General features: G+C 53.8%; 3 long non-coding RNA genes across 3 annotated transcripts; 1 reads left to right on the top strand and 2 right to left on the bottom strand.

The window, feature by feature from the left end:
* Positions 1–2,937: 2,937 nt before the first annotated feature.
* On the bottom strand, positions 2,938–8,202 carry LOC112674212 (uncharacterized). The gene is made up of 3 exons (XR_003145325.3): positions 7,956–8,202; positions 7,395–7,651; positions 2,938–6,496 (listed from the first exon to the last, which is right to left on the bottom strand). It is a non-coding gene; the product is annotated as an uncharacterized LOC112674212 (long non-coding RNA).
* An 11-nt stretch (positions 8,203–8,213) lies between these two features.
* Positions 8,214–11,179, bottom strand: LOC112674211 (uncharacterized). Its single transcript, XR_003145323.2, has 3 exons — positions 10,627–11,179; positions 10,412–10,545; positions 8,214–9,356 (listed from the first exon to the last, which is right to left on the bottom strand). It is a non-coding gene; the product is annotated as an uncharacterized LOC112674211 (long non-coding RNA).
* A 56-nt stretch (positions 11,180–11,235) lies between these two features.
* Positions 11,236–16,788, top strand: LOC112673422 (uncharacterized). The gene is made up of 3 exons (XR_004808981.2): positions 11,236–11,688; positions 15,232–15,314; positions 15,968–16,788. It is a non-coding gene; the product is annotated as an uncharacterized LOC112673422 (long non-coding RNA).
* Positions 16,789–17,963: the final 1,175 nt, after the last annotated feature.

Below are 17,963 nucleotides of genomic sequence, written 5' to 3'. Positions count from 1 at the left end.
AGAGACCTTTGCCTGTAGAATCTAAGAAGAATACCACTGACCTTGAAGGTGTCACCATGTGACAGCCCTGCCCTGGTCCCAGCCTAAATCAAGGGGAATCTTCACGAAGCCAGTATGATGCCATGTCCCGTTGCCTTTCCCGTCTTCCCTCCATCTTCACGGGCAGGAGGGGCACCTTCCGTCCACACGGGCCATGCACTCACCAGCAGGTGCCAGAGGCTCAGCTAAGTCCTTTGGCTACACCGAGGAATAAACAGAACAGACACAGACCTGCTCCCACAGCAGAGCTCACAGAGAATACCAGTGGACAAATCAAAGAGGTATTTTCAGATGGTGACAATGTTATAACCAGAACCAGGTGATGCGGTGCAGAGCGATTGTGAAAGATGCTCGGGTAGAAGCCTATGAGAGGTGAGCTGAGACCGAGGGGCCTGAAGACACCGGGGCTGGACCCACACTGTGCCCAGAGCCGAGACCAATAGAGTCAGAGGGAAGGTAGCAGAGGCCTCTCAGCCCCCAGAGCTGGGCCACTGGAAGCCTGACCGCACAAAGGAAGATCCTTATGCAAATATACAGCCTTTAATTCTGATACTAAGTATCAAATAACAGAGGCACTTTTCTGCCCCTGAGCTCATTTCCAAGTATGAGGTGATATTAGACCTTCTGAGGGTCGCTAATATCACTCAATTACGGTTTCTTTAAATCTTCCCGAAGTCACCAGTCAAGAAGCCCCTGCTTCAGGGAAGGACTCAGGAGAAGGGAAGAGGGACCCTCACACCCCCTCCACCCTGTTCCCAAGACCCTCAAACACAGACAGGAGGCAGCCGGGCCCCCTTCCGATGCCCGCGTCAGGCTGTGTGGACACACAGGAGGGCGATGGGCAGCGGGGCCCGGGAGTGGACGGGTGCGATGGGCTCTGCACGCTGGGTCACTTCCCACACCAGCCCCCTAATGACCACGCCGGAGAGGCAGGTGTGGCCGAGTGAGGCCCTGAAGAATCCCCTAAGGACAAAGGACAGAAGGGCACCCGAGGGTGGGCTCGGACACTGGCAGCGCGGGCCAGGCTGTGGGAGCCCCGACGGGGAGCGGACAACAGTCCTGAATGGAAGTAGGGCAGCACGGGGGGCCGACGAGGGGCGCCGAGCAGACGAGGAACACGAAACGAGCACCGAGAGAGGCTGGGTCCTGTGGCTTGGGTCTTAAAAAGCCAAACAGACGCAATAGTGACGGCACCCAGGCCTGCATACGCCAGAGTAACTCCACCAACTACCTCCTACACATGATTCCATATAATTCTCACAGAACCGCACGGGGTCAGAGCTGTGGGCACCTGTCTTCCAGCTGAGGTAAAAAGTCACATTTCATTTAATGGTCATGCTGCCAGGAGGTCACAGACCCGGAGGCAAGGCTGTGTTACGAACCAGGGCCTCTCCGCCTCTGCCCCGCTGACCTCTAGGCCTGGACGATTCCGTGAGGGGGGCTGCGCCCTGCCCGAAGGCCAGCAGCAGCCTTGGCCTCCACGCACCAGGCGTCCGCAGGGGGAGGTGGACAATCCCCCAGTGGAGAGCCAGGGTGCAAACCAGGGCGCCGTGCAGCCGTCAGCCCCCAGAGCCCGGGAGAACCGGGAACCCCAAGGCTCTCAGGCGCCAGGGAGAAGCCAATTCTGCAGAGCAGGCCCCCCACGCTCCGCGGGTTTGAGGGGTCTACGACGCACCTGTCGGAGATCTCTGGCGGGCGGAGGCAGAGGGTCTGGGGCCGCACCGGTGTGACTGCCTCTGAAACAGAAAGCTGTCGCGGGAGTGAGCGGTGACCCGAGGGTGGGGATGCAGGCAAAGGCCGCCCGCCGGCCTGGAAGGCGCAGTTGGAGCCCGGGACGCGGCAGGGCCGGGAGGGCCCAGGGCAGGGCGGGAGGCCAGAAGGACGGCAGATTCACCTGGACTCAACAGGTGCGGACCTCAGAGCCTCATGTGCTTATAAACACCCGCGGCCTGGGTGAGGCTCTTGGGATGAGGGGCGTTGAGTCCCCAACCTCCCCCAGGCGGCCCGGGCGGCGGCCTGCAGGAGCGGCGAGGGGCCACGGCGCCCTGGTTTGCAGCGGCTGTCCCTGGCGCCGCTGTTCAGGTGACCCGCCTCCGGCTGCACGCCCAGCACACCCGGCGCCAGAAGCACCAGCTCTCTTGCCTGCTGGGAGCCCCTGCCCCAGGGGGTGCCGCCTGCCAGCCCCGAAGTCCAGCCGACCCCAGCCTGGCCGCAGCCTCAAGCGCTCTCCCTGAGCCCGGGCGGGCGGCGCGAAGGCCAAAGCAACCGCTCCTTGTCCTGGCGAGTCTCCCGGAAACAGTCCCTGTTCCCCCCGTTCTCCTCTCCTCTGGGGAAGCTCTGGGAGCACGTTACCTTCCTGCTCAGAACCCAGTGCTATTTATTCCTTCCGACCAAGTGTTACAGAAACAGTTTCCTCCGAGCTGTATTTACTGTGCTCACAGGCGTTGCTTGGACGGGCAAAATCTGAACCTGTGAATTCGCCTTGCAAGGCAGACAGATGTAATGGTTAAAATGTTCCCGTCTCCAATGGAAATGTTTAGTTTAAATAAGAGAATAAGGCTGAGCAGAATCTCCACGTGAATGGGATCACCACTTGGTTCTTCCATGGAAAAGGAGCCGGTTAAGAGTCGGGTCCGCAAGGCGGGGTGCTGTCTTAGGATAGTCAAGAGGGACTGATGTTGGGGCACATCTTTCAGGTGGAAAAAAAAAAGCCGTGACTGGAGCCCTTGTCTGCAGTTCTGATCTAGAATGCGGCCGCTCAGTCGGCTGTGCCCGCACCACTAACTCAGGGCAAACACGACCAAATGAATATGGTGCAATCATATCCCTATTATTTTTCTGTATCTCCAATTTATTCAGGGAGCAGGAGAGATATTTAACAATTACTTAGCAGCCTTCTTTACAAAACGAGAGGATGAATACAGATAACGCTGGAACAGATTATTGAGAGCAGAATATTGAATTATCTGCGGATGGGAGCTAGCGCATGAATAATGCATTCCCCACACCTCAGGTATCGGCCCCTCCCTGGCCTTAGAGGCCAGGCCATGGGGTGCGTAAGGGCAGGGGGACTGGAGGCCAACATGCTGACCTCGTGGCGCTCCCCATTTTGCAGATGGTGCAGAGCTATACATGGAACTTGCCATGCAGGAGCAGTTGCATGTCAACCTTTGTGCTTTTCTGCAGAGCATACTTAATTTCTGCATGGCTGTGGACAGTAATCAGTAATGAAGTCATTAAATGCAAGAGGGGTGGAGAGAGAACTGTCTTCCAACCTTCTCCATTAAATTCAGGTACTTTGGCACATCTCTAATTAAGATCGGGAGGCTTGAGTTCCAATTGACAAAGCACTCCATCCCCATGATACGCAGTCAAGAGCGCTCGAGGGCAGAGCTAATACAGTGAGCGGGTAATGGCTTGGGTAATTCCGATAAAGATTTCTAGTTATAGTAGGTTCCAGAGGTTAACCGTCGCTACCCAGAGACACCCAGTTCTGGGTGTGTGGCCGGGCCTCCCCCAGACTTGGCCAGACCCTGGCTGAGAGACCTGCCTGGAATCTGAGGCCACCATCCCAGCACTCAGGACTCCCTCTTCTCCCTCGGAGCTCCGGGACCTGCAGCATAGAATATTCCCGACTGGGTCCACTCTGGGGAGCAGCAAATAGACTTGTCACGTCTATAGAAAAACAGTGGCCAGGTAATTCCTGAGGGGGGTTATATTATTTTATTTTCCACTCATTTAGAAATTTGGAGAAAACATTTTGACATTTGCTGATTATCCCACTTTTCCCCTGAGGAACCAAGCTCGAGAGCATTAATTTTAGATTCGTATCTAAGAAACACATCTGATATGTGAGTGGGGAAGTAGGGGGCGGAGAGGAGGGAGAGGACATGCAGCGTTTTGGCTGTTGTTGCTTAAGAATGCACTTCTCTTTGGAGGAGCAGGAGAGGCAAGGACCTGGGAGATTGGGGGGTGGGGAGGCACGTGCAGCGCAAGAAGGCTCCTCCTCCTGCTCCAGGCGCTGCTCTCCAAGCCCAGCTTTGCGAATGGCCATGGGGTCCTGCCTCCCAAGGCCAGAAAGCAGACTTCCCTGCCCACCTGCAAGATGTAGACACCTGCCCAGGTGAGAAATTAACTCACGGTGAAGACCAAATACTCAGGTTTGCTCTGTTAGTCCTTTTCCAAAAGGCCACTCCCCCCATTTAAGTCACAAAAAGCCTCTCGAGTTTTCATAAATTGTCCTTCCATATGGTTTTCGGTGATGGCCAACATGGAAGTCATTTGCTTGCATTAAGTCTCGCTCTGCCGTGTGAATATGGGAGCTGGCAGCTGTATCTCTGCACCTTTGGATAATCCAACAGAGACCAGTAAAATTCCCATTTGGGCTGTAAACTACAGTGAGGCCAAGTGGCCTTCAAAAATCTCTATTTAAACATATTCCTCTATTAAAGCAGATTCCACATAGCTTTGGTAGCCACAGTATTTTCACTGGAGGGGTTGCCATTAGTCAGTTTTTTAATGTGGGGTTTTAAAAGTTTATTTCACAAAAAAACTTGTTACATTACTACATCTGTCGACTGCTTTTAAGAAAGGTGATAAAAAAAATAAGAAATGGTGATGAGGAAAAAAAATTTAGCGTTACCAGGTCCAGAAGTCTTCTTTCACTGCTTGAAACAATGGAATGAAATAGTCTGTGATTATAAACCATGAAAGCCACACAGAAAGGTCTAGAGCCAAAGATAAGAGCCTTCTCCGACCCAGGAGCCCAGCCCCCCTGCCACTCTCCAGGAGGCCCCAGGAAGCGTCTGGTCTGCAAGTTTTTCCAGCCAAGTTGGAAAAGTTATACTTTTGTCAGGAGAAAAGAAGTGGCTTTAATAAGATATTTTAAAATTTAATAAAGTAACCAAGAAAGCAAGTAATAAAGCAAGAGAAAGGAAATCTTGATAAAATTATCCCAATGAACATGACCACAGCAGGAATTCATCTAAAGCCTACAAAGGACGCACAGAAGCTGCAGCGCGCAGCCCTCTCCAGCAAAGGCTAATGAATCCGCACTCAGAGTAACAATAGCCGACGGTTTCTGCAAGCAGCAGCGGTGTGTTAAATAGAGAGCCCGATGAAAATCTTGTCACATGGGGGAAAAAAGATTATGGAGATAGAGGAAAATGCACAATGAACAGGAAGCAAATAAAAATGGATTGGTGGGCGGTTCTGACATTCCCGAAAACGAAAACCGAGTTCTCGCTGCTCTCGCTGCTCTCGGTAGTGGCTGCTGGATTTGCAAGGAATCGCCTCCTTCAAGCATGATTTCCAAGAAGGCTCTGGGGAAACACCAAGCACATCCTTTGTCTCACGGTAGACACGGATGCAGCGGAGGCTCCGCCGGGCGCCACTCGGTGTGCGGGGGCAGAAACCCCGGAGGGAGGCAGACCCCAGGCCCCCGGCTGCCCCAGCTCAGAGCTGCCCTACAACCCGGCAGGGGGCGGACTTGGAGTCAGGTAGACTGGGGTTCAAATCCCAGCTACCCCACACAGTAGCTGCCAGCAAGCGCGGTGACTCCACCGTATGGGCCGAGCGCTTCCCGTGTGCCCTGCGAGCCTTGTTGTGTGCCCGACCCTGTCGGCCGCACGTCACACGCATTATCCCCAGCCCAGTGGACAGACCCTTTTACCAGCCCCCCTAACTGAGGAGAAAGCCAGGGGTAAGGAGGTCAATCTGCCCAGGTTCCTGCTGCTCCTGAGATTACAGGGCCCCCAAACCACCACACATCTGTCCCGACTGGCAGTCGGGTCCTTATCCAAGGACTGCCATGACTTGAGCCACACACGCGGGCCTCGATCCTGGCAACGCCAATGGCCGAGCCCGCACACACGGCTGTGGCTGATGGCAGAAGGGGGCCGACACACCAGCTGTAGGTGAACTTACATGGCGCCATCCCAGGGAGGCGTCTGGAACCCCATTTGGAGAAAAGCCCCCAACATGCCCACCACTACCTCTTTTTGTTTCCCTTCCAGAAAGATTACTGTGATGTCTCTGTGCTCTTGGTTTGGCCCATCTCTCGCACGAGCCCACTGCCTCCCCGCCCCGGGGCTCCCATCCTCTGGCACACGGCAGGTCTCAGCAACGGTGGTGAGATGGACCAGAGGTTACCAGGCAGAGGCCATCTGAGCACCTTCTTGGTCCAAGGCTCTGCGCACTCCTAACCTCGGTCCTAGGTCCCCACCTCACACTGGATTTGGGGGGCCACACCACGTGTGTGTGTCCTGGTTGCAGGATGTGTGACCCATGACAGCTGGGATGGTGGGCACGGCCGAGCAAGCAGCTGGGGGTCTGGGTGTGGTCCTGGGTGCGTGGCCTGCGATCACAGTCTCTGACCTTCCCAGGAATCGTGTGAGCTCACCAAAGTCCTCTCATGGACTCACGTTCCACTGAAACCAGCTACAAGCTAGAGCGGGTTCTGCTGGGAGACAGAAAACCGAAAAGGAACAGATCTCACAGTTGCCAAAGTCTTGGCCAGATAAAATCTAGCCATTAAACCTTTCCTGTGATCCTGCGGATGTGTTTCCTTTCACTAAAGCCTCACATCTTCCCTGGTATATTTTCGTGGGAGGCTGATATCCAGGCTTAACCCTGACTTTTGTCCTCTGCAAAAACAGCAGTTTACATCGCATGCATGGACTTTGTTGGTAGCAGGGATTCTTGGCAAGGCAAGCAAGAGGTTTTATATTTCCCCTGGGTCGTGGTTGGGCACACAGGCAGGAAAGCAGGTGGGTCTCCCAGGGAGACAGAGCAGACTAAACCGATGATTTCAGGGTCACCAGAGGACGCCCTCATCGCATAATGCATCTGCCACTCTGGCTCAGCAGGTCCTGGCCTCAGGGACAGAACTCGTTGGAATCAAGTTGCCCTGTTTAAGGAAAATGGTTTTCAACTGCAGAGCCCCCCAGGCAGGAGTGAGAGGAAGTGGCTGTGGCGTGGGCTCCTCAGGCCGGGGCAAGGGTACAGGCCAGAGCAGGTGAGGAGGAAGCCGACAGTGCAGAGGCCACCACCTCTTTCCGACCTGACCACAGGAATGGTGAGACAGGTCACGTGTCACACACAGGCATACCTGCCACACCAGGAACATGCCATTCTGAAGGCCAGGATGTGCCCCACCAAGCCTCCAGAAATACAGCAAGAGCATCCAACCCACTCCTAGGGCTGCCCATGGACAGAAGAGTAATTTGTTGTTGGGAGGGCCTCGTGGGGGGCACTGCCCTCCCGTGATCCGCTGCATGAGCAGGGAGCGACCATTAGAAATAGATTAAAATGCAGCTCTGAACCGCGTCCCCACCCTGAGCACCCCAAATCCCCACCCTGAGCCAGCCCTTCGCTCAGTGATGCCACAGCTTCTTTGTCTTCAAGTCAAAGCAGTAGGCAGGAGTGGAGAGGTGGAATGAGCAGGGCACTGCGATCACGGGTCAGGGGAGCCCACACTCGAAGTGGTAAAAATAGATTTGTTCCAGGTTTCATTTCTGTTGCTGCAGAAAAGCTTCATTATCTCCTTGTCCAGGGTCCTGATGGTTTCCAGAAGGATCCTGAGGTGCAGAGGGAACATCCTTGGGTCCCTCCTCTAAGGCAGGAAAGAAGAGTAAGTTAAATGGCTGAAAATCCTAACACAAGAGCCTTGCGATCCGCACTTGGCTCCTTGCTGGGACCTCGCCGCTCCTGGGTGAACGCCTCTCCTCCTGCCCACTGTGCCTGACCACGCTGTTTCTGGACCACGTGCACTGGGGCTCCTGGCCACAAGGCCTTGCTCTTGAGCCTCTGGTGTGTGAGGCTGATGCCCAGACACTCAGAACCACCACTTTCTGCAGGAAAGGCTGCTGGGCGCTGACTCCTGGTTTCCCTCCATAGCACGCCCTGCACACACATACCTGCCTGCGTCTGCTCGTTCAGCAAACGGGACCAAGCCTGCAGTGCCAAAGGCCCCAACTGCAGGCAGCTCACAGCCAGGGCAGGAAGCAAGTCCAGAGGCCTTTCCCCAAAGGGTAGGGCATGGCAGCAGCAAGGGGAAGGGTGGCTGGTGGGTGCAGAAATGGCTCTGGAAGCCAGGAGGCTGGACGCCGGAGCTGACAGCAATCCTCAGGTGAGAGGAAGAGAAGCAGGTGGGGAGCAAGAGCAGCCCTGGAAGAGGGGCAGGAGAGCAGGGCAGTGACAAGAGCCAGTATGGACTGTACGTGGGTCTCCTTTAATAGACCACACACTCCCTGGGCCCTGTATGATTCATTTAAGTATCTCTCATGCCTAGAACAGGCCCTGGCCAGCTCAGTGATAAACCTGAACTTGAAACACTGACAGAGGTCCCCATGGGCCATCTGTATACTCCTAATGGACGCCCTCTTGCCCCCACTGTCCCCATCAGCCCATCCATGGATGGCCACGAGTGTTAGGGAAGTGGATGAGACATCAAGGAGTAGGTTTCCCGTGAGTGGACACCAACCAGAACCCACCTACCCACTGCTCTGGCTTAGGCTGTTTCAGCACCTGTAGGTCCAAGAGAGTCATACCTGAGGAGGCAATAGGGACAGGAGCCCCTGGGGAGGGTCAGGGAGGGGCTGGGTGTGCTGATTGGGAGCCATGCCTGTGGACCTCACATCTGGGTCCTCCAATGCCCCCATGGAGGTGTCCCCTGGGATCACCATCACGGTGCTGAGCAAGTACCTTTAGGCAAAAGTGAGCCCAGGAGTGCTCACGAGCCTGCCATATACATCCATCATATGGGATCCACTCGAATAGCAATTAAATCAGACCCCCATGTGCTCTCACAGTGGTGGCTCATCAGGCTCCCGTGCCTTGTACGGGGTCCAGGAACCTCCATTCTGTGAACAACTGGATGCCTGCTGGGGCCTCCTAAGAAAGGAACCTGAGGCCCATGGACACACATCAGCACACTTTACAAATGGAAACCTCAGGGAGGGACGGCACTTGTAATCCTCAGAACCCCTCGTCCCCACATACAAATTGTACAACTGAGCGGCCTGCTCGGCCGCTGAATCTCAGCCTCCATCACCCCAACATCAGGATGTCCTAACTCCTGGCTTGCCTGTGTCTGAGGGTTGGTTTTTGATGAGTAATGCAGAGTGGTGTGAATGTTCCAGATGACTTCTGAGGGACTGGATAAATCACAGGGGTCGCCAGAGACTGTTGGGTGCAGACGACTTGGAGCAACACTCTGCAGGCCACAGAGAACCTTCATGTCAAAATAAAGAGGTTTCTTCGGCCTCCAGACACCTGCCGAATGCCTGCTCTCTGCCTGGCCCCAGCAGAGTGCCGCCCTGCATTGGTTAAAAGCACCAAGTGCAGGGTCAGACCAGCTTCGAATCCCCGCTCCACACTAACCAGCTGTGCCGCTTGGGAAAACGGCTCTTCATCCCTGGCGCCAGTCCCCCAGTTATAAAGAGGGAGCCATGGGCAGCCCCGGTGGCTCAGCGGTTTAGCACCGCCTTCTGCTCAGGGTGTGATCCCGGAGACCCGGGATGGAGTCCCACATCGGGCTCCCTGCGTGGAGCCTGCTTCTCCCTCTGCCTGTGTCTCTGCCTCTCTCTGTCATGAATAAATAAATAAAATCTTAAAAAAAATAAAGAGGGAGCCATGTTCTTAATAGGATTCCTATAAGCATTAGATGAAGCAAGAACACATCCCGGTCAGCTGGTGGCTGGCTCTAGCGTCCTCCGAGTCCACAAGGCGTGGAGGGGGGCGGAGGAGGCTTTCTGGGACCTGTCCAGGGTGCTGACGGCCGTCTGGCAGCATCCGTGGCCTCTGCCCAGTAGATGCCCAAGCACCTACACATGCGCACACAGACACTGTCGGGGGCCCACTGGGGGACAGAATCGCCCCTGCTCAAGCAGCACAGGCTCCTTCAATGCTGCTTCCCACCGCTCCTCATGCAGTGACCAATCATGAGCACAAAGGAGAGACACAGAGCCCGTCCCTAGCTCCCCCGGGAGGCTAACACAGAAGCAAACACCAAGTGGAGCTACTCTGACCCCTGCTGACCTTAGTACCTATCAGCCGGCCCCTCGACACCTGCCCTGGCCCCAAAACTCACTTCTCACATCAGTCTGGCCACAACCCAGCCCCTGCCCCTGTCGCAGAGCTGCGCTTCCCCGGCTGCTCCCAACCGTGCTGCCGCTGCCCCAGGCCCTCCATCCTCCCCAGTGGCGCCAGCTCTGCCCTCTGCTGGGAGCTCTCAGGACAGGCTGGTCCCTACTTCCTTCATGGCTCTACTCGCCCCTCACCTTTCTGGGAGGACCCTTCTGATCTAATCTACCACCCCTCTCTCTAGCCCTCGGCTTTTTCATTTTCACAGCATGTATCCTGCTGGACACACCTCACGGTTCTGCTTATTCATCTCTTGTCCGTGTCTGAGCTGGAATGGGAGCCCCACAAGGGCAAGGACTCGGCTGTTGTGTTCACAGCTCCAGCACTACTGCCAGGCACTTCAAAGCTGCTCACAAATATTTGCTGAGTACAGATCAAGGACTGAGATTAGCGAGAGTTCCCTGGGACTGGAAAAAGGAGTGTGGGTCACCCAGACATACTCACGGATTTGACTTGATCTTCTAGACGGTGGGTGGGCTCATTATCAGTTTGCCCGAGGCCACTGAATGGGATGGAAGAGGCTGGGACCCCCCACAAGGAGAGGACCCCGAGTTGGCCCCACCACAGCACAGCCTCTCCCAGCAGGGAGAAAAGACAGTATTGACTTCACAAATTAAAAGGAACATTATTAAAAATGAAAAAAATCTAATAGTGTCCAGTACCCTGCTCGCCCTCCTCTAGTGCTCTTGAGATAATCTCACATCAATCCACTTAAGTGCCGTGCTCTCCTGACCTTCCCTGTGAAGAGCTTCCTTGCTGACTGAGGAGCGCCTCACTGGCCGGCCTACGGGGAGGACACCCCAGCTGCATATTTATGGATTCCTAGGAGTCTGTGTTCTGCTTTTATTTTCTGTCCCTGTAGTTGCCTTACACTCCCAATCCACTCCACACCCCACAGAAGCACCCCCTTCCCCGGAGGCTGCACACTGCCCACCCCATGCAAACACTGCTCCCAACAGGGCCCAGCCCCTCCATGACAGTGACCGCAGCCTCAGAGGGACACTGGAAAGTCTCCCGGCCCAATGTGATCACAATGGACGGAACACTTTGCTCCCTGACATGGTTCTACCTCCCGTCATTTCTGATACAGATCTGCTGGGCAGCACCAGAGCCCCCAGGTGAACACCTGGCCCACACCCATCCCCCTTTAAGGAAAGCAGCATCCTAGGTCTCCCCTCTCCACCCACAGATCTCCCCAAGGGTCTGGGGGCACACGGCCCTCCCCCTACCTCCCCCTACCTGGCCCAGTCAGCCAAGAAGGTGAAGTGTGCTTCGTGGCATTGTGCAAACGGGCTGGACAGATTTGGAGAATATGTCTGGGGGAATTTGGCTTAAAGAGAGCAGAAGGGGACACTTCTGATCGATTTGGGGACCTGGGGGCACACCACGGGCAGGCTTCAGAGCAGCTAGCAGTGAAGAGTGCCATGTGGATGAAGAGGACATGGACAGGAAAGCAAAGAGCAGCCCGCTGTTTCAAGCATGAGTCCCGCCTGCTTCAGAAGGCAGGTGCTTGCCCGTGAGCTTCTTGGATAATCCATGGACTCTGACAGGGGGGTGGGGGTAGCACACTGAGGGCGGGGGGACTAGTCTCCCAAGGGATGCAGGGGACACCCTGAGGATGTGTGTTTGCAGACCTCACTAACCTGTAACTCTAAGTTCAAAATTCCTTTTCCTTTTATTTTGCAATTATTTTCAAAGTTGTAAAAGACTGTAAGAATAGTACAAAGTACCCCATACACCTTTTACCTGGTTTCAGTAATATTTAACTTTGCCAGATTTTACATATGTACATACCTATGTGTATGTGTGCTTGTCTGTACCCCCAAATCATTTGAAAGTGAGTGGCATACACCACGCCCATTGTGTCCTGTGTCTACACCCTGAGAAGAAGCCTATTCTCTTACGTACTCACAGCACAGTCAGCAACGTCAGGAAATTTAAGATCAGGACAACGTCATGCTCTAAACTGCTTGTCCTCATGACATCCTAAGACACGGTTTCCCTGCATCGTATATTGTATTCTGTGGTCATGTCTCTCTATCCACCTTCTATTCCGGAGCATTCCTCGTCCCGGTCATTGATGCCACAGGAGTTTTGAGGAACAGAAGCCTATTATTTTATAGGCTGTGCTTCAGTTTGGGTTTCCCTGTTGTTGCTTCATGATCACGATGGTACACAGACACCCCTCCTCTGGCCGGACTGACAAAGTGAAGACCCCCAAATGCACCTGGGAATTTCTGAGTCTTGAAAGGGCTTCTTCCCGTGTGCCCACCCACCAGCTGTGGCTACAGCAGGTCCCTGCCACTGCCAGTCTTCCTGGCCATGCTGGTGGCCTGGGGATCCACTTGGAGAAGCCCCCCGGGCCTGAGAGAATGCATCACCCTGCGCTCTTCCATCGGCTTCTCTGGAAAGGCCTGGGCTCCTGGCAGAGGTGAGGAGGTGGGAGAAACTTTGCCTTGCCTGGGTCTGGGCCTGAAGCACCCATACTTGGGTGGGGATGGGGATAGGCTCCCCCTGGACTGATTTCACCAGCTTCTCCCACAGAAGCTCCCACATAGTCCAAGGGCTGGAGCTGGCTCCTCACAGAGCCCTGCTCCCCACTCCCCTGCCCTCCCAGGATGCAAAGAAACACACTGGAGTCAGCTTTTGTGGGACACTCTAATGCTCATCCTGCTGGGTTCCTGTTAGGAAGCACAGAGATCCCACAAAGCCCCCTGCCTGTCACTATCAACACTACAGTTGAGAGGAAGTGAGGCAGGAGGAAGGGTCTCCCCAGGTAAGGGCAGAGCAGCCCACAGGTCACAGGGCAGGTGCTGTTGGTGCCCCACCCACACCCCCTCCTCCCAGGGTGCCTGCCTGCTGGGCTGGGCTTCTCTGCAGCAGGTGGAGGAGCGGAGCGGGGATGGAAGCAACCATGAAGGATGGGCTCAGTGGACACACATCCCTGTCCTCGGCCCCTACTGGGCAATGTGGAGACATTGCCACAGTCCCATCCCCACAGTCCCTCAGAGGGATCGATGCATCCTTCACTGGCCTCCTTCCTCCCCAGCTCCATGGCCCTGCTTCCCTACTGGCATTTCCTTTTATCCCTCAAATCTCATCTGAAGAGAAATCCCAAACCCAGAGCTGCTGTGTCCTGAGAAAGAGCCTGGAAGATGTCCTGTGGCTGTGCCTGCAGTGGCCTCGGAAGGACACTGGCTGCAGCAGGCCCAGCCTTCTCATGCAGCGTGTTAAATAACAAAATTCAACTGTGCTGATTTTAAAGATCTAATTGGCTTTAGTAAGTGATTCACGAATCAGGCAGCAGCCCATCTCACGAGGAGCAGAGTTCCATGAATGGCACAGAATGGAAGGTTTCTCTAGAAGGAGGACTGGTAAGAAATTTACTAGCCAAAGGGAGGCTGCTGTCCCCCGGGGCAAGAAGGGGTCTTAGCATCCCAATGACCTCATCTTTGTTGGGGGGCAGAGAGCCCCACCCCACCCCCGTGGCAGACTAGCGGGCATTGATGGAAAATCCTGGCTGGTTAACCCTACCTCTCTGACAGAGGCTGAAACTGCAACCAGATTACGTATTAAGCCCAGGTTTGAGGACTTCAGCTAAGTGACCCTGTCTGGGGCCTGTGGTTTTCTCTTAACAAAACCTACAGGCACCCAGTTCACCTCCAGGACCCTGACCTTGGGGTTGACCTTAGCTCATCTGAAGGGAAGGCAGTGTCAGGTCAAACAAAGCCTGCAGGCAGGTCTGAGATGCCTGGGAACTCCTTAGGGGCCACAGGTCAGGAGGGTGAGGGACAGCTTGGGGGTCGAACGGAAGCTGTCAGGGATATCAAGGATACCCACACCCCAGGTGGGCTCAGAGGAGGGCCCCTGAAGCCCCACAGGCCCCCAGATGCTCCTACTGGACCACTTTGGACTCGAATGACTCGGAGCTAATCAGACTGGATGAACACAGCCCTCATGAGTTAAAATGGCATCGGTAATGGTGAGATAAAATAATCACAGAAACACTGTGAGGCACCTCAAATTGCCATTCAATTGCAATAATTGTTGTTATTGTAATCGTGAGTTAGAAAATGATTTTATGTTAATAAACCAATGAGAGAGGGCTGACTTCATCACTGCACACGTGAGCCTGGCCTGGATGAGTGAGCCGAGTGATGCTCAGGGTGCAGGGAGGAGGCTGGGGCGAGGTGAAGGAGGAGGGACGCCTTCCACTGCACACGCTTGTACAAGAGCAACAAATCAAGGGGCAGGACACCCAGGAGCCTGAGAGTAAAGGACTCATCAGCAAGGACCTGAGTCCTTGAACTTCCACTAACTTGGGAGGTGCTGGAATTGAACCACACCAGCTTGGCTCACGCAGCAGGCCCTGGGGACAGCAGAGGGCCAGTGCAGCCAGGAGAGTGGGTGCAGCCTACAGACTAGGGGAGTGACCGTGCTCAGCGCATTTCCAGAATCCTCTGTTCACCCTCCAGCAACCCCGCCAGTCAAACACCTGTAACTACCAGGCTCGGGTAGTTATGAAGGGTCAGTGACCAACCCATGGTCAAGCCAGGACTCACATCCCAGGCTCCAAGTTTCTAGGTCCTTCCAAAGAGACAGGGCAGGAAAAAGTGAGCCGTGGAAAGGACGGGCTGTGTGGGAGGGGAGAGCAGAGCAGAAAAGAGACCATGCATCCGGCCTCATGCACTAGGCAACATGCGCATCTGCGCTCCTCCAAGGTGAGCCTTTTAATACAGAAATAGTCCAGTGTTAATGGGTTCCCCTTTCTGGCATATGGATCCGACTGCTATTTTAAATGTCACGAGATGGATGCCCCTGCCAGTGGAACTTCAAACTGATGTGCTCCGTTTCCTTCTCTCATATCTCTTTTCTGTCTAAAATATAAGGTGTGGCCTTCTGGGTTACCTTTGAATGAAATTTCAGTGTATTTGGGGTATTTTCAGTACTCAACAATTTTATAGAGTTGAAAACATAAAAGCTCTCAAAAGACTTCAAAACTGAATTAGCCTGCAACATATATTCAAGCTATATTTCTTTCTGACCTAGTTTATCTGTTTAAAAAAAGAAGAATCCTCAACGATGGAGGTGCCCTTCCCTCTCCTCTGTGATCACCTGCATCAGTCCAGCAGGTACTGAGCACTGAGTCGGTGCTAGGTGCTCTGCTAAATGCCTTCAAAGGATACTGTTAACCAGGGAGCAGACACCCCGGGGGTGGCACACCAATCCTACAGGAAGGGCAGGGAGCAGGGGAGACACTGAGGCCCTCTCTGTGGACGTGAGACAGTCTATCCAGGACTCAGCGTCCTGCACCTCCGAGGGGCAGGGGTGCACGGGTCCTCTTACCCTTCCCTTCGGCCTCATCCCCGGACCTCCCTTCACCTACCTCTCCTGCGTTTAAGGGCTCATGATATGACACAGAGCCTGCCCGCATGACTCAGGACAGCCTCCCACCCCCAGGTCCATGTTCAGTCACATCTTAAGTGTCCCTTGTGCAGCACAGGAGGTCACATCCTCAGGTCCCAGGGGCCAGAGGGGACATCTCTGGGGGCCACTTCTCTACCTCTCACAGGCTTCTCTTTACCATCTTTTCAACTCCTTTACCCAAATATCCAAGCTGTTGGGATAACCCCGGAATCCATTCCTCACCCTGCCCTGTCCCCATTACTCATTTTACAACAGAAGTTCACAGAAAATCCTTCCCCTTTGGAGGTAATGATTGCTTCTTGGCTTTCATGCACGTTTTCCCAGATCTCTCTTTTCTTCTTTTTCTTTCTGGTAATAGATCCACCTCACCCCACACCAGCCAAGGCCTCTGGTCACTGAGAACCTCCACTGGTACCTGCAGGGAAGACGGTCTTCCTCCACGACACGGGATGAGGGCACAACATGGATCTTATGGTTCTGATCTCTAAGAACGAGACTGCTCCCCACCCACCCCAGTGATCTCCAGAAAGTCCTGCAGTCTGGTTGCATGGCCGGCTTGGGGCTGTCTTCCCACCCAGAAACAAATCACGATGGCCAGGGGAGAGCATGTGCTAGTGGAACACGCTTAAGCTGGGTCACATCTCCCCCAGGCTGAGGACAGGGTGGGCGCACCAGTCTCATCAAATCCACAAATGACTTCCTAACAGAATTGGGGAGACTATGTATGCTAAAACAAAAAAACAAAAAAAACAAAAAAAAAAACTGGGCACATATTAAATTTTCAGCATATGAGTCAATTGCTACAACTTTACTGCCACCATCATGGCTATGCTTCCTCATTACTAAATATAACCAGCAATTTCCAAATTTTCTGCAGAGGGAAATATCTTTTGGGGAAGGACAGTGGTAGAAGAGTCTTTGGGAAAGATGTGTCGATAAATAAAAGCTCATACCTAAAGCAAATAACTGGACACAAATACAGAGAAAACTGGAGAGTCTGGGGACTTTTCCCAAAGACTGTGTTAAACCCCACCAAAACCCAGTGAGAGGCCAATTATATTTTCAGTAATTCTGAAAATCAGTAACTGACAAATCAGTCAAGAACTTCCTTTCTCTTCCTCCTCCTGGAAGAAGGCAGAAGTGCACGTGAAGACAAGAGTGTGTGTGTGTGTGTGTGTGTGTGTGTGTGTGTTCACATACGTTATTTTGTAGGGCAAAAATAAAGCAAGGCCCTCCCTCCCCAAATGTTATCACTCAAAATTCCATGAATCAGGATTCTTGTGCTCCAGGGCCTGCTCCTCCCCATAAACAGTGCTCTGGGAGAAAAAAAAGCATTTAAAATTCATCAATGTATCTTAAACTGAGATCACTTCTCTAGCAAAATAGTCTGGGGAAATTAGTGTCAAAAAATAATACTTTATGGTTCAGTGTCATATTATCTCGAAGGGGTACATTTCAACCCCAAGCTCACTGCAAGGAGTTGGGGTAAAATAAATGAATTTCTTTGAAACCCGTTTTATATTCAAATACAGACTTTCCAAAATGTAACTTTGCAGAAAGCTAAAAAACGTGTCTCTCCCCGAGCAGCGCTGGGGCCAGGTGCTCACACCCAGCCTCAGCTCTGAAGCCGAAGTGCAAGAATGTTCCTGAGTGTGGCTCCTCCTCCCACTCGACAACTTCTCTGATAATGTTTCTTTAAAAACACTTCTGCTTCACTGTCAACAATTCTGGCAATAACTGAGTTGGTTTGGTTCTGGGAGAACTGACTTAATCTTCGCAAGCACCTTGCTGAGTAGACTCTCTCCCTACCTCCATTTTACGGACGACAAAAACAGGACGAGAGCTACACAGGTGTTCCGACTGCACCTCTCTAGCATCCTCTACCCGACTCTGGTAGCAATTCTCAGCAACTTCCCGAGATCACACAGCGAGGAGGTGGGAGAGGGCCAGGCATGGCTGGCTTCAGAGCACACACAGCTCCCCTCTGCCCTACCAGGGAATCTGGCCTGCGTAACCATCAAAACATTGCCACCAGTATGACAGCTACTGTTCACTGCTGAGACCCATGTGGCCTCCCCTCCGAGAAGGCAGCAGCCCTTCCAGCCAGCCTCTATCACCAACACGGCCCACACGCGCCTCACCAAATAAGGCAACTCTCCATGCCTGACACCATGGTGCAGCAGGTAACGGCCAGATCACTGAGCACGACCCTCTAAGGAACCCATCACGCTACCCGATGCAATCTCCTGGTCTCTTCACAAGGAAAGTGACACACGGTGTCCGTGTCGGCTGTACCTCGCGGATCAGGCCCATCCACTGGGGCTGCGGCGTAGAGGGGAGATGAAGGAAGCCCC

This window comes from Canis lupus, chromosome 24, assembly GCF_003254725.2.
Source record: "Canis lupus dingo isolate Sandy chromosome 24, ASM325472v2, whole genome shotgun sequence".
Lineage (NCBI taxonomy): Eukaryota > Metazoa > Chordata > Mammalia > Carnivora > Canidae > Canis > Canis lupus.
The sequence above is the reverse complement of the archived record's forward strand: the minus strand, read 5'-3'. Positions and strand labels throughout refer to the sequence as shown.